Source organism: Cavia porcellus, unplaced genomic scaffold (genome assembly GCF_034190915.1).
Source record: "Cavia porcellus strain 051 isolate PalLab524CR breed Dunkin Hartley unplaced genomic scaffold, mCavPor4.1 scaffold_5, whole genome shotgun sequence".
Classification (NCBI taxonomy): Eukaryota; Metazoa; Chordata; class Mammalia; order Rodentia; family Caviidae; genus Cavia; species Cavia porcellus.
In genome coordinates, this window is record NW_026947488.1 from 70,502,664 (window position 1) to 70,515,213 (window position 12,550).

Consider the following 12,550-nt stretch of genomic DNA (forward strand, 5'->3'; position numbering starts at 1 on the left):
CAAGTCAATTTAGTAGCACTGTCTTATCATGAACATATGGTAGAAGTGAAACTGCAGGAGTTACCTTTGCAGCTGCAGTCTCTATCTTGTTAACTGGGGTTGAAGCCAGAGCGTCCACAACTGTGGCCTTATCTTCCCTTTGAGGTACTCTGGTCTCACAGGTCACTACTCGGCTCAGCCAGGACCAGTGATTCATAGAGGTTCCGCTCCCGTCACCAGGCATGGGGCCTAGGCTTAGAACAGAATCACAGATAAACATAGAAGGCTAATTAGTAAAATTTAAATTCTTCTCAGAGCCGCTTCACTTCATAGTGGCATATAACAATGTAATCCAGAAATAAATGTAAAATGAACAATACTATGTAGGTAAATATGTACCAGATAATCTGAGAAAAATGAGAAAAGCAATTCAAATATAGTAGTCTGCTTTCTGTCACTGTAACAAAATACCTGAGGATATTGACTCAATAGAGGAAAGAGTTACTTTGGCTCATGGTTTCAAATGTTTCAGTCCATGATCATCTGATTCCATTGCTTTCAGGCCTTGTGTGAGGCACAGAGGAAGGATGTACCAGAGGAGAGCAGCTCAAAGCATGACAGTCGAGAAACAGAAAGGATGAGAAACAGCCAGAAAGGATAGAGTTAGGACAAGATGCAATCCCTAAGGCCACACCCCAAGATCCACTCCCTTCAACTGAGTTCTACTTTCTGTCTCCATCATCTCTGAATAGTAACATCAAATTATAATCTCACTACTGGATTCTTATACTGATGGGGTTAGAGCCTTCATGACCCCACACTTCCAGAAAAACTGTTAGCTGGCATCTAATGAATATTTTGAAGAAACATTATGGATAACATCTATAAAACTCAGTTATTTATTTAAGTTTGGCAATGATATAATTTTAGACAATAAAGAAGTGACAGTTCATCATTTTCAAAATCATTTGCCATTAATTTATCAGCAGTATGGAGTCATCAGAGTTCTAAGAACATAGACCATGTTTAAATTGGTGCACAGACAAGGACAATCTATTAACGTTATGGTGGTTGGCTTGATAAGTCTTCCCATCAGAACCCTAAGCTCAGATTTTGAATCCCAGAAAAGAGAATAGAAAGAAGAAACATTGCAGACTTGGAATTCATGGTCAGCACAGTTTCCTGGATGGATAATTAAGTAAGAATGTAAGCTTTCCAATCTAAACAACAGAAAACATTTTGATATATTTAATAGCATATAAAAATGTGCAGTGAATGCTGATTTAGGGAAGGATGATAAATTTTATTTACTTGTTCTTGCATATAATGATTATTTGTAAAACTGATTTGATTGAGGTTAAATGTTAGAATTAAAATACATTATAAGCCTATATCTAAGACCAGAAAATAAAGGATTTCATCAAAATACAGAAACACAGAACAAAAAAAGTTTACAAAGTGTGATGAACTTCAGCTGGTTTTATAGTCATTAGTAAATGTCTCTGTCTTCATATATTTTAATCACTAAGCAGTATATGTATATATATTACTAACACATACTATATACAATAAATACAAAATGTATGCATCAGGAAAATACAAATGTGAACTAACTTTGACCTCTACAATTAAAAGAGGTATTCAAAGTAATAGCTTTATGACATTTATTAGTACAGCATGCTAAGGTGTATATACATGTTTTGGTGGGCTCTGTATATATTTGAAATTCATAAATCTGAAAAACAGATTTGAGAACCTGGAGGAAATAGCACAATACTAATTTATCATCTGTCAAGGCAAGCAATAAATCCTACGATGTGATAACCACTCAGCAATACTGATGTCCTTCACAGATTCTAATAATTAGGGGACAGCTTAGCCTAAAATAAATCATACCTAAGGAAAGAGTGATTCACTCTCCTGCTACTTCCTATAAAGGAACTCAGATTGAAGTAAACCAGGCTACTGAAGGCTACTGGCTGCTCAGAGACCTCCCAGCCTCTGCTTTCATGCAGAGTGAGAATCACCCAGAGGGATAAATACAACAGGACAGTAATGTGTGTCAAATGTATGACCTCAAAAGTCTAACAGTCACCAATGTTGCTTAAGGAAACAATTAGTTAAAGGAATAGGAAGAAAAAGGAAAAAACTATAAATATATGTGTAAGAAACATATATATGTTTGTCAAGAAGTCATTGATGAGGAAAATTTAAAAATCCTAAAATTTGTAGGCCCCAGAGCAAATAAATGACATATAAATATATGAGGATAATTTTGAGAGGAAATTACTTAAAGAAGTTCTTTATGTAGTGGATTTTAGTAACTTAATTATGTACATAAGTATGAAGCAATGATAAGACCATGTTTAATATCTCTCTCTCTCTGTGTCTCTCTCTGTCTCTCTCTGTCTCTGTCTGTCTGTCTCTCTCTCTCTCTCTCTCTCTCTCTCTCTCTTTCACCTTTTCTTTCTTTTTCTTCTCACAGTCTAAGCCTAGTACAAGGATATTATCAGGACACATTTCAGTGAATGCAAAGGTAGGTTCTCTGTCCTCATCATTTTAATTTTGAATATGTGAAAGACAGAGAGAAATTTGGTATTAAAAAGAATCACTTTTTTATAGGAAAAATTTCTAAGAGATTTTGTTTAGTTGAATAGGTATATTTTTGTATTACTATTATAAAGAATTATTAATTCTTCAGCTGCTAATACTGGATTGATTTGTGGAAGTTTTCCAGGATAAAATCTTATAATCTAAAGAAACTGTGTATTTGAAGTCTTTCTTTTTTCTTTTCTCCTGCAGTTTTAATGGTAACAGAACAACATTAAATAAAATTGATGAGGAGAACTCTTGTTTTATTCTTCACAATAAATGAAAAATTTCTAAAAATTCATTTATATTAAAATGCTAATTTATGCTTTCTCATTTAAGAATCCATATCTTCCTGGTTGACTAGAAACTTTTTGTCAGAACCAAGTTCAATTTCATTAAACATCTTTTTGCTAAATATGGAAATAATATCATTGACTTTAGCACTGATTAATGTGATGAATATTATTAACAAACACCTTTACATTGAAGTGAGACCATCATCTAGATGAATACCATTTTTGCTACAGTATTTTTTCTTTTCATTTGAAAAAAATTAATATGAAAGCAATAAGGGAAAAATAATATCATGTGGCATTACAAACATCATCTCATAAATTTCTGCTCATTTTACATTATCTAATATTTAAATACTTGTATATATATGTGCATATATATTTATGTACATGCATGAAATTTTGATTTAATCCTTTCCTAATTCCCTTAAGTTTTCTATATTGCACATATCATTATAATCATTCTAATGCAACCATTCAAATTGTTTTTGCCCTTTTACTACATTTTTGTCACAAATACACTCATCTGTGGAATTCTTTAAGTAGCTTAATATACATAAAATAATCATTCTCTATGAGTTTTAATGTGACTTGGACATTTTAGAATATTACCTTATTTTTAATTTAGGGACTTGCATCTTTGAATACCTTAGTTTAATTTGAAGGTGAAATATTCTATTGTGACTGCCATCAGTTTTGTAAGATAGTATACTTATTTCTTTTTGCCAACTATTTTCCCTTCCTCTTTTAATATCTGAATATTTGACGGCAAACTATGTGCTTTCTTATATGTCCATAAAAGCTTCTTTGTATGTTCATAATTCATAGAGCCACAACTAAGCCATGTAATCATAGCTGGCAAAAGAATTTCAGATTCCATTGTTAGTTCCCATGCTGTAGCCTGTCTCAGTCTCTTACCCTTTCAGATGCAGGCTCAGTGAAGTCAGTCAATCCTGAATTCTATTTATTTTGTGGTCTTCAGATTTGTCCTTACTTGTTTCAAATTAAGCCTCAAGTCATGGTTTAATTATGTTATGTCTGTATTTTGAGCAAAGTTTGTAAATGCATCCCACATACCATGCTGAAGGGAAAATCTTCTGAAGCAAAAACTAAATATATTGTTCCTGACTAACAAAAGAATGTCTTTGGCTTTCAAGGAAATAACTTAATCATCATTATATATCATGCTCTATCAACTTTTGGCTTGAACACCATTTCACAACAATGGCTACCCAACAGCCAGGGTAAAGCTCAGAAACACAGCATCTGCCTGTCAAGCACAAGGTACTGAGTTGATTCCCAGTACACACACACAAAAAAGGCTAAACATTTACAGCTTGCTTTTGAGGAAGCCTATATAACACAGTTTCTTTATTTTGTATTCACATAATCTACTTCTATAGTATAAACTGGAATCACACATTGCTGTAGGAGTTCTACAGACACTGAACCTGACTCTGGTGGTTTCTTCTTCTGGGATCCCCTAAAATGCTTCATTACTCAGGAGGTAAGATCATATGCATTATTTCAGATATAGTTCTGCTTTATTGTCGCAGGTTGCCTCATTTTGTTCTATTCTTCCAGTAGATTGATATTTTTAAGCCAAAAGGGAAGAAAATGTTGTATTTCCTACTCTTTTTAAAATTTGAATTATTTAAAGTACATTCACAGCTAATATTATTTTAAACAGATACACATGGGCATATATACACATGCACATACACAGAGATTATGAAATGATGTGTTCTGCATTGTAGACATCCTGATTTAAGAATTCCTGTCTCTTTCACCACACAATTCCCCCAGTGATATTTTCCTTTGAATGTTTGACATTTCCTTCATTAGAAAAATGTATCTCTTGCTAAAATAAATGTATTACAGTTGATTTTATGTGTCTCAATAACAAAGTGTAAAGCCTAATTATTTCAGAAAACTTTTGGGAAAAAAATAAAAGAACAGGTGCAATTAACCATTTCTTAAAATTAGGGTAATTCTTTTCTCAAAATATTATTAATATTTTCTCTAAGGAAAAAAAATTTAGGAGTCAAATATTTTGAATTTATTTTTTTCCTTCCTAGTGGAAGTGCTTTTTAGAAGTAGTATAGCTCACAATTATTTATCTCTTATGAAATGTAATTAATAACATTTATTATATTTCAAAACTTTGACATTTTCTTAATTAGATGTCTTTAAAAGCATAAAACATTTTATTAGAAAATTGAGCAAAATAAAAAATGAATGTATGGAGAATAATAAATCATAAGCTTCAAGGTCCAAAAACTTAAATTAATTCTGAGGGTGGAACTACACAGTACAGATACTGTGACTCAGAAACAAATTATCCTCAACTCTGTGATACAAAATTCACTGACATACATGACAAAAGTGGCTTATCTTTCCATCATGGCATTGGCGCTCCCATCTAGAAGACCCAAAAGATGGGCTGGAATCATCTGAACTTTCATCTGCACACTTATCAGGGAGTTTATTATGACCTCCCCTGAACGCCTCTGTTCCTTCTCAAATGGTCTCTCCATGTGGCTGTCTGTATGGATTCCTATGAGCTTTCTCACAGTGTAATGGCGGTGGTCCAGGGGAAACTACAAGAGCAAGAAATATCTTTTTTTTTTTTAAATTTAGCCTTAAAACTTATTCAGCATCACTTCTATTATATTTTATTTTCAAAATTGTCACAAACTACAACACTGGCAATATCTATGGGTATGAAAAACAGAGTTCACTTCTTAATTGGAAGTAGCTAGGTTCTGAAATCGTGAGCTTTGAAATATTGCTGTCACTATTACTGCTTTAAGAAACAAACAAACAAAAAAAATACTCTGCTGATAAAACAACAAAAGAGAACAATCCTGCTATTGTAGTTACGGGTTGCGCGGAGAACAACCAGAATCAGGACATGGAGTTTATATTATTTTTATGGTGGTCAGCAGGAGTTAACAGAAGAAAATTCAGGAAATCTATCCACAGTACCAAAGACACAGAATATTTAGTCATGGGCCTAAATCCCACATGATCCAGATGAAAACCCAGAGCTCATGACAGTGCCTCCCACAAGTCCAACTGGAGGTCCAGAGCCCACAAGAAGGACTCAAACCTGTCTCTTTTATGGATCCCTGCTAGGAAGACTCAAAGGTCAGCAGTGGAAGCCAGAAAGTCCATGCCAGCCAGGCCAAGCAGCTGTGCTTGTGGGATGAGGGTTCTACACTAGAGCCAAGAAGTCACACTCGGAGTCCGGAAGAACATGGCGGATAGATAGCAGCAGCCTCAGAGGCTCTCTGAGAAACCGCACTTGAAATCTAGGAATGGTGCTGGGCAGGATGTCCCAGGCAAGGGGGGATATTCTTTGCCGACCCAGGAATGAACTAAATTAAGAGAAACCATCTGGAAATGCAATCCCAGTGATACAGCAGACACAGATAAGGTCTCAGCACGGAAGCCGGACCCTGCCACTGGAAACTGCGATTTGAATTACCTGCAGCCACTGTTGCATCCTAGTCGGCACAGTGGGGAGAGAGGCATGAAAGCTCAGAAAGTGGGAAGCATTGAAAGGAGTTGGGAGCTGGATTGGCCAGGTGCCCTGCATCAACCCGCAGTGAGTGAGAGGATCAGGACCCTTCCATAGAGAAGGAGGCTTCAGCAGAGGACATACTCGGACCGGGCCGACTTCCCAGAACAAGATGCTGCAGTGACTCCAGTCACATATCCCCCTCTCAAGCAGGATTGGTGGGGAGTGCCTGGCCTGTGAGACACTGCTGGCTGAGACCTAATAGGCTAGCCCAACTCAGGTCCCAGCACCTGGAGGTGCACCCTAGCAGTGAAGCCTTTGGTAAGTTGACCTGGAGGGGTGGGCCCAGCATAGACTGCCCAGTTCTGTGTCTCCCTGGTGCCGCTTCAGTGGGCAGGAACACCTAGCCGGCGCAATTCAAACAGACTGTGGCCAACAAGGAAGGAAGCTGGGCCTCCTATACATGCTTAAATATAAGGAACAAAGAATATGGGAAGAGGGAGCAACAAGAAAGAGTCCTCGGCCCCCAATCCTGAGAAACATACAATAGCAGACATGGCAATAGACATAAAGCACTATCTCCAGAGCCTCATAGGTGAGTTCAGGAATGAAGTTATTAATGACCTGAAGCAAAACATAAGCAGAATAGTTAGAGAAATGCTAAGCACTGCCCAAGAAAAAACAGATGGTGGAATAGAAGAACAGAGAAAAAAAGGGGAGAATTGTTTGATGGAGAAGATAAAGCAAACATAGAATATGTAAAGCAGGTTCAAAGAGATTACCAGGAAACTAAAAACTCTACCAAAAACTGGCATAACAGCTTGAAAGAAACTAAGGACAGATTATCTGAACTGGAAGGCAGATTTGTAATATGGGAGCATGAAAGGAAAAGCTTCTTAAAACTAACAAAAAAAAAAAAAAAAACCTAACAGCAACAATACATAAACTAGAAGATGATAAGAGAATCCATAACTTAAGAATTAAGAACATAAGAGAAGAAGTGGGGACACAAACAAATGGACTACAAAAGCTATTCACAGAAATAATTCAAGAGAATTTCCCTAATTTGGCAAATGATAAAGATACTCAGATATATGAGGCATACAAGACCCCAGCCAACTACAACCCAAACAGAGCTACACCCAGGCATATAATAATCAAAATTCCAGAAATCCAATATAAGAACAGAATATTAAAAGCCATCAGAGACAAGAAACAGATCACTTACAAGGGAACACCCATCAGAATTACAGCAGACTTCTCCGTATAAACCATCAAATCAAGAAGAGCGTGGGGGGGAAATAATTCAAGCTTTGAAAGATAATAACCTCCAGCCAAGATTGATATATCCTGCACAACTGTCCCTAGAAATTGATGGAAAAACAAGGTGCTTCCAGGATAAAGGGGAACTAGGGGAATTTGCAACCACTAATTCAACTCTACAGAGAATAGTGCAGGATAGTCTAAAAAAAGGAAAATACCAAGATCCCAGAAATAGTGGCAGAGAGGCCACAATGAATGGAGCAGAAAACGAAATGAAGAAGACAAACTGACAAATGACAGAAAAAGAGCTCAACAAAAATGAGGCAGAGAAGATCGGAAGGTAGGAACAGCTATTTTGTAGAAAACAAGACATCATAATAGCTAGTGCTGATTTAGTATCATCTTGTTTTGAAGTCCCATCAAACGTGTATTCTTCTGTCACCACTGGTCTTAAACGGTTGTATCTTATTGGATTTTATTATATATGATAATATAAGCAAAAACTTTTATAGATAAGGAGTTTATATAGAAACCATTTTTCATTTTCTGTTAATTGGTTCTAAATACCCTGTAATAATGTCATTCTCTTGAATGGTTTTATAGTGTCTTGATATGTTTGGTGCTACAGTATAAAAAGTTATCCTCAAAGATTTCAAGGAAAGAGACACTATGGTAACTATTTTTATGTCAGGATATCTTGTGGTGAAACACTATTTTGCTTAAATGGTTATGATTTGACCTGCGCTGTTCTGTTGTTATGCCCTCTTTTATCTCAATCCCCCCCCCTTTTTTATTTACTTTTTTCTTTTTCTTTTTGTAATTAAGGGAAAAATAAATAAAAAATAGCAGGATACATTATAGTAACCTACTTTGATTTCCTATTAACTTGATTTGAAATCCTGTATTGCCCTCACCATCTTGTTTTGACTGATTTTCCTCTATTCTGTTTTGCTTGATAGTACCAAGTTTGAAAGTATAGGCATAACTGTGAAGACAATAAGAAATATTATGACACCCATTCCAGTTGACTATTATTTTCTTTTAAAATCCTGTAATGTCTCCAATGCTTTGGTTTTATTCTTTACTGTTTAGTTCAATTTTATTATCACTGCCAATTTTTTTTAAATAGCAAGAGGCAGTATGGTAACCTTTGTTGATCACCTTATATTTTGTTTTTACATTATCTATTATGTCCATCCTTTTGATTTGACTGACTCTGTTCTGATATGTTGCACTTGGTTTTATTCTCTTCAAAAAGAGTAATAAGAACTGTGGGAGTAATAAAACCCAAAATGTGTAATTGTCATTGTACAAAAGAAAAGAAAGTGCTCTAAAGGTTATAACTGCATATATGTTTAAGTGTATATGATAGATAACCATATTCTGAGTATTTTTTGGATCATTGAACAAAACTGTTTGCACTCTCACTGTTTGAAAGTCCACTTTATATGCTTCAATTTTGTAATTTGAACAAGATTTCTAAAATGAGAATATGTAATCTATTAACTAGTGATTTCTTACTGTTTATTTTTTTAAATTTTTCATTACTTTTACCCTTTTTCTTTTGTTTTTTTTTTTTTCCTTTTTCTCCCTAAATAAAAAAAAAAAAAAAAATAGAAATCACACTCACAACAAAGACCAGGGCGGTCCTGAAAGGCACCACCGCCATTCTTAGCAACAGAGAGGCCCCGAGCTCCTTCAAAGACAAACACAGTTGAGTACATACCAGGAAGTCAGTGTGACGAGTTCATCCTTGAGACCAAGCAGCACACATCTTCCCCTCCAGAGCCAGGAAGCAATGCTCAATGTGAGCATCAAAGCTTCTCCGAGAGAACCAAGGGCTCAAACAGCAACTTGTAGGAGAACCCACAATGCCTCAATGCAATAATGCGGTAATGCCTCAACACCCTCCTTCTTCTTCGCCACCTATTTAGCTGGCAACTTTCCTCAGATGGAGCATCTTCGCTCAGTGTTATGCTGATGTAATCCAGCTGATGTTAAATTGACCACCAGTTCTTAATACGTAACACCTGTCTTCTAAGAGCAATCGCCTATTGAAAGAGATAATGATTCCCTTCTATCAAGTATGTTACTGATTGCTGGACTCAAAAAATCAATGGGATTTCTCCATTATCTTTAGCTCTAGAAGTTCACTAAGCCCTCCTTGAAGGAGAACAGGGGAGACCTCCTTTGGAACTCTCTCATAGTCTGAAGTGTGAGAAGAGGGGTAATACTCATTGGGGAAGTGATTAACCAGCTCAGTCCCAGCCCTACAGTCATTCAAATTCTTAGTCTTTCTTACATTCTTGCACTGCTCCCTGCTTTGCTGAGACCACAAATAACTAACCACATTCTATTTTATGTAGTAAGATAACTGAAGTTCCACTTTGTAGGAAATGTTACAAATATGAAATAGAGAATTCACGTCATGAAAATTTAAATGTATATAAACATATGAGATGCTATCAAAAGTATTAGTGAAGGTTTAAGTTTTTAAAAATTATTACTGTAAAATTCACAATGTCATTAATGCCTAAAAACAGAACAGTTCACCTAATACACATTTATCTCATCATTCTTGCCATTTTCTGAACTAATTTTGGGATACTTCATTCCTGAATGTCTTTACAAGTAATTAAAATTATATGAAAATGCTGTTGCCAAAGACTATCCAATGACAGGCTCATAAAAACATTATGATGTGTCATCATCTACCTTTTTCATGTCTTTAGTACCACGGAACTTCTGGCTCTTTCCCAAAGACAAAATGCTCATGAAAGATAAACATTTCTAATTGATTCAGGCAGAAATGCAACTAAGAGAGAGCAGCTAAAGATCCTCATGAAAGAAGACTCTAGACATACTTTGGAAAATGTCAAGATTGATGAGATAAGTGTCTCCAAGTAAGGGGGAATATTTTAGAGACTGTAATGGCAATATGACTTTTATATAATACATTTTCTTGTTTAAACATGCACCATAATTTTGATCATGCCTTTATTTAGACAAGTAACTACACTTACAGTTTAAAAGCAAATTTTATCTATAAATATATAATTACATAAAAAAGCTCTAAAAATTATCCAAGCAAAATAAACAAACTATAAAAGGAAACATATAACATACATTTTATATCAATTAGTGAAAAAATATTCAAGCCCTAAAGAAAGTACACAGGATGAGAAAACTGGCCAGTGAGTATTTTATGTAGAATGTTGTTAATGAGTAGGATAAAAGAGAATATTTATGCTCTATATTACCAATTTTAGCAATTTTATAAAATAGCTTTTTCTCATATTTAAGATTTAAAAGCACACCTGTCTTTTCAGTACACAATTTCAGTACACCATGTAGCAGCATGCATTTAATGTTGCCTTGTATTATAATGCAGGCATGAATAACCACTGTCAATAGTTTGAACAGAGAAAAGCAGAGGTTCTTGAAGAAATAACACATTACTGATGCTCTCTGATATACAGAGGCACTACAGAGACACAGAGTCCCCACACACTAATATATTTGAATAAAGAAATGAATTGAAGACTGGGATTCTAAGAGTAACAAAAAATAGAAATTGTTTTAAAAGGTTGCAATTGGCTTCTTCCAGGCCGCGGACGCAGGCACGTTAAGGGCCAGGGCCAAGGCAGCAGAACTCTCTGCGGGAAGGCGGAGGACAAGGAGTGGATTCCTGTCACCAAGCTGGGCCGGCTGGTCAAGGACATGAGATCAAGTTCCTGGAGGAAATTTATCTCTTCTCCTTACACATCAAGGAGTCTCAGATGATTGACTTTTTCCTGGGCACATTCCTCAAGGCTGAAATCCTGAAGATCATGCCTGTGCAGAAGCAAATGCATGCTGGCCAGTGGACCAGATTCAAGGCATTTGTCACCATTGGGGACTACAACGGTCACATTGGTCTGGGTGTAAAGTGTTCTAAGGAAGTAACCACTGCGATTCGAGGGGCCATCATCCTGGCCAAGCTCTCCATTGTTCCAGTGCAGAGAGGCACTGGGGGAACAAGATTGGCAAGCCCCACACAGCCCCTTGCAAGGTGACAGGCCGCTGTGGTTCTGTGTTGGTGCGTCTGATCCCTGCCCCCAGAGGCACTGGCATTGTCTCAGCCCCTGTGCTCAAGAAGCTGCTGATGCTGGCAGGTATTGATGACTGCAATACCTCTGCCAAGGCCTGTACTGTTACTTTGGGCAACTTCGCTATGACCACCTTTGATGTCATCTCAAATCCCTACAGCTACCTGACCCCTGACCTCTGGAAAGACACTGTGTTCACAAAGTCTCCCTATCAGTAGTTCACCGACCATCTTGTGAAAACCCACACTAGAATCTCTGTCCAAAAGACTCAAGCTCCAGCAGTAGCTACAACATAAGCGTTTTTACACAACAGAAATAAAAATGAATGAAGTCTGTCAAAAAAAAGGTTGCAATTGAAAAAATATTAAAATATATTTTTCAAAAATTCCTAGTAAACACCCTTAGTGGGAAAATACCTTATTTATTTCTTTCACAATTTTTTTTTTCCTTGTACCAGGGATCGAACTCACGACCACATGCTTGCAAGGCAGACGCTTATGCCGCAGAGCTAAATCCCCAGCCCCTATTTCTTTCACAAACTATTTTAAAATGAAGTTATTGAACAGCAAAATAACTAGAAAGATAAATTATTTTAATGAATTAGAATAAATGCTGCAGATCTGATTAGAGGTCAATATGACTATCTTGATCCCACAATAGAGAATATCAATTTTAGTCATAATAAAGTCCTATGAAAATGTGAAGAGAATGACATTTCTTGAGGAAGTTATAGATTTTAGATTTGTTAATTTAAGATATAATATTTGAATTAGATATTGAAACATCACTTTCATAATAAAAAGACTTAGAGT

The 12,550-nt window shown here is 36.1% G+C and overlaps 1 pseudogene; it reads left to right on the forward strand.

The window, feature by feature from the left end:
* The window catches only part of LOC100734660 (small ribosomal subunit protein uS5-like), a 52,268-nt pseudogene extending 40,191 nt beyond the window's left edge, over positions 1-12,077 (forward strand).
* Positions 12,078-12,550: the final 473 nt, after the last annotated feature.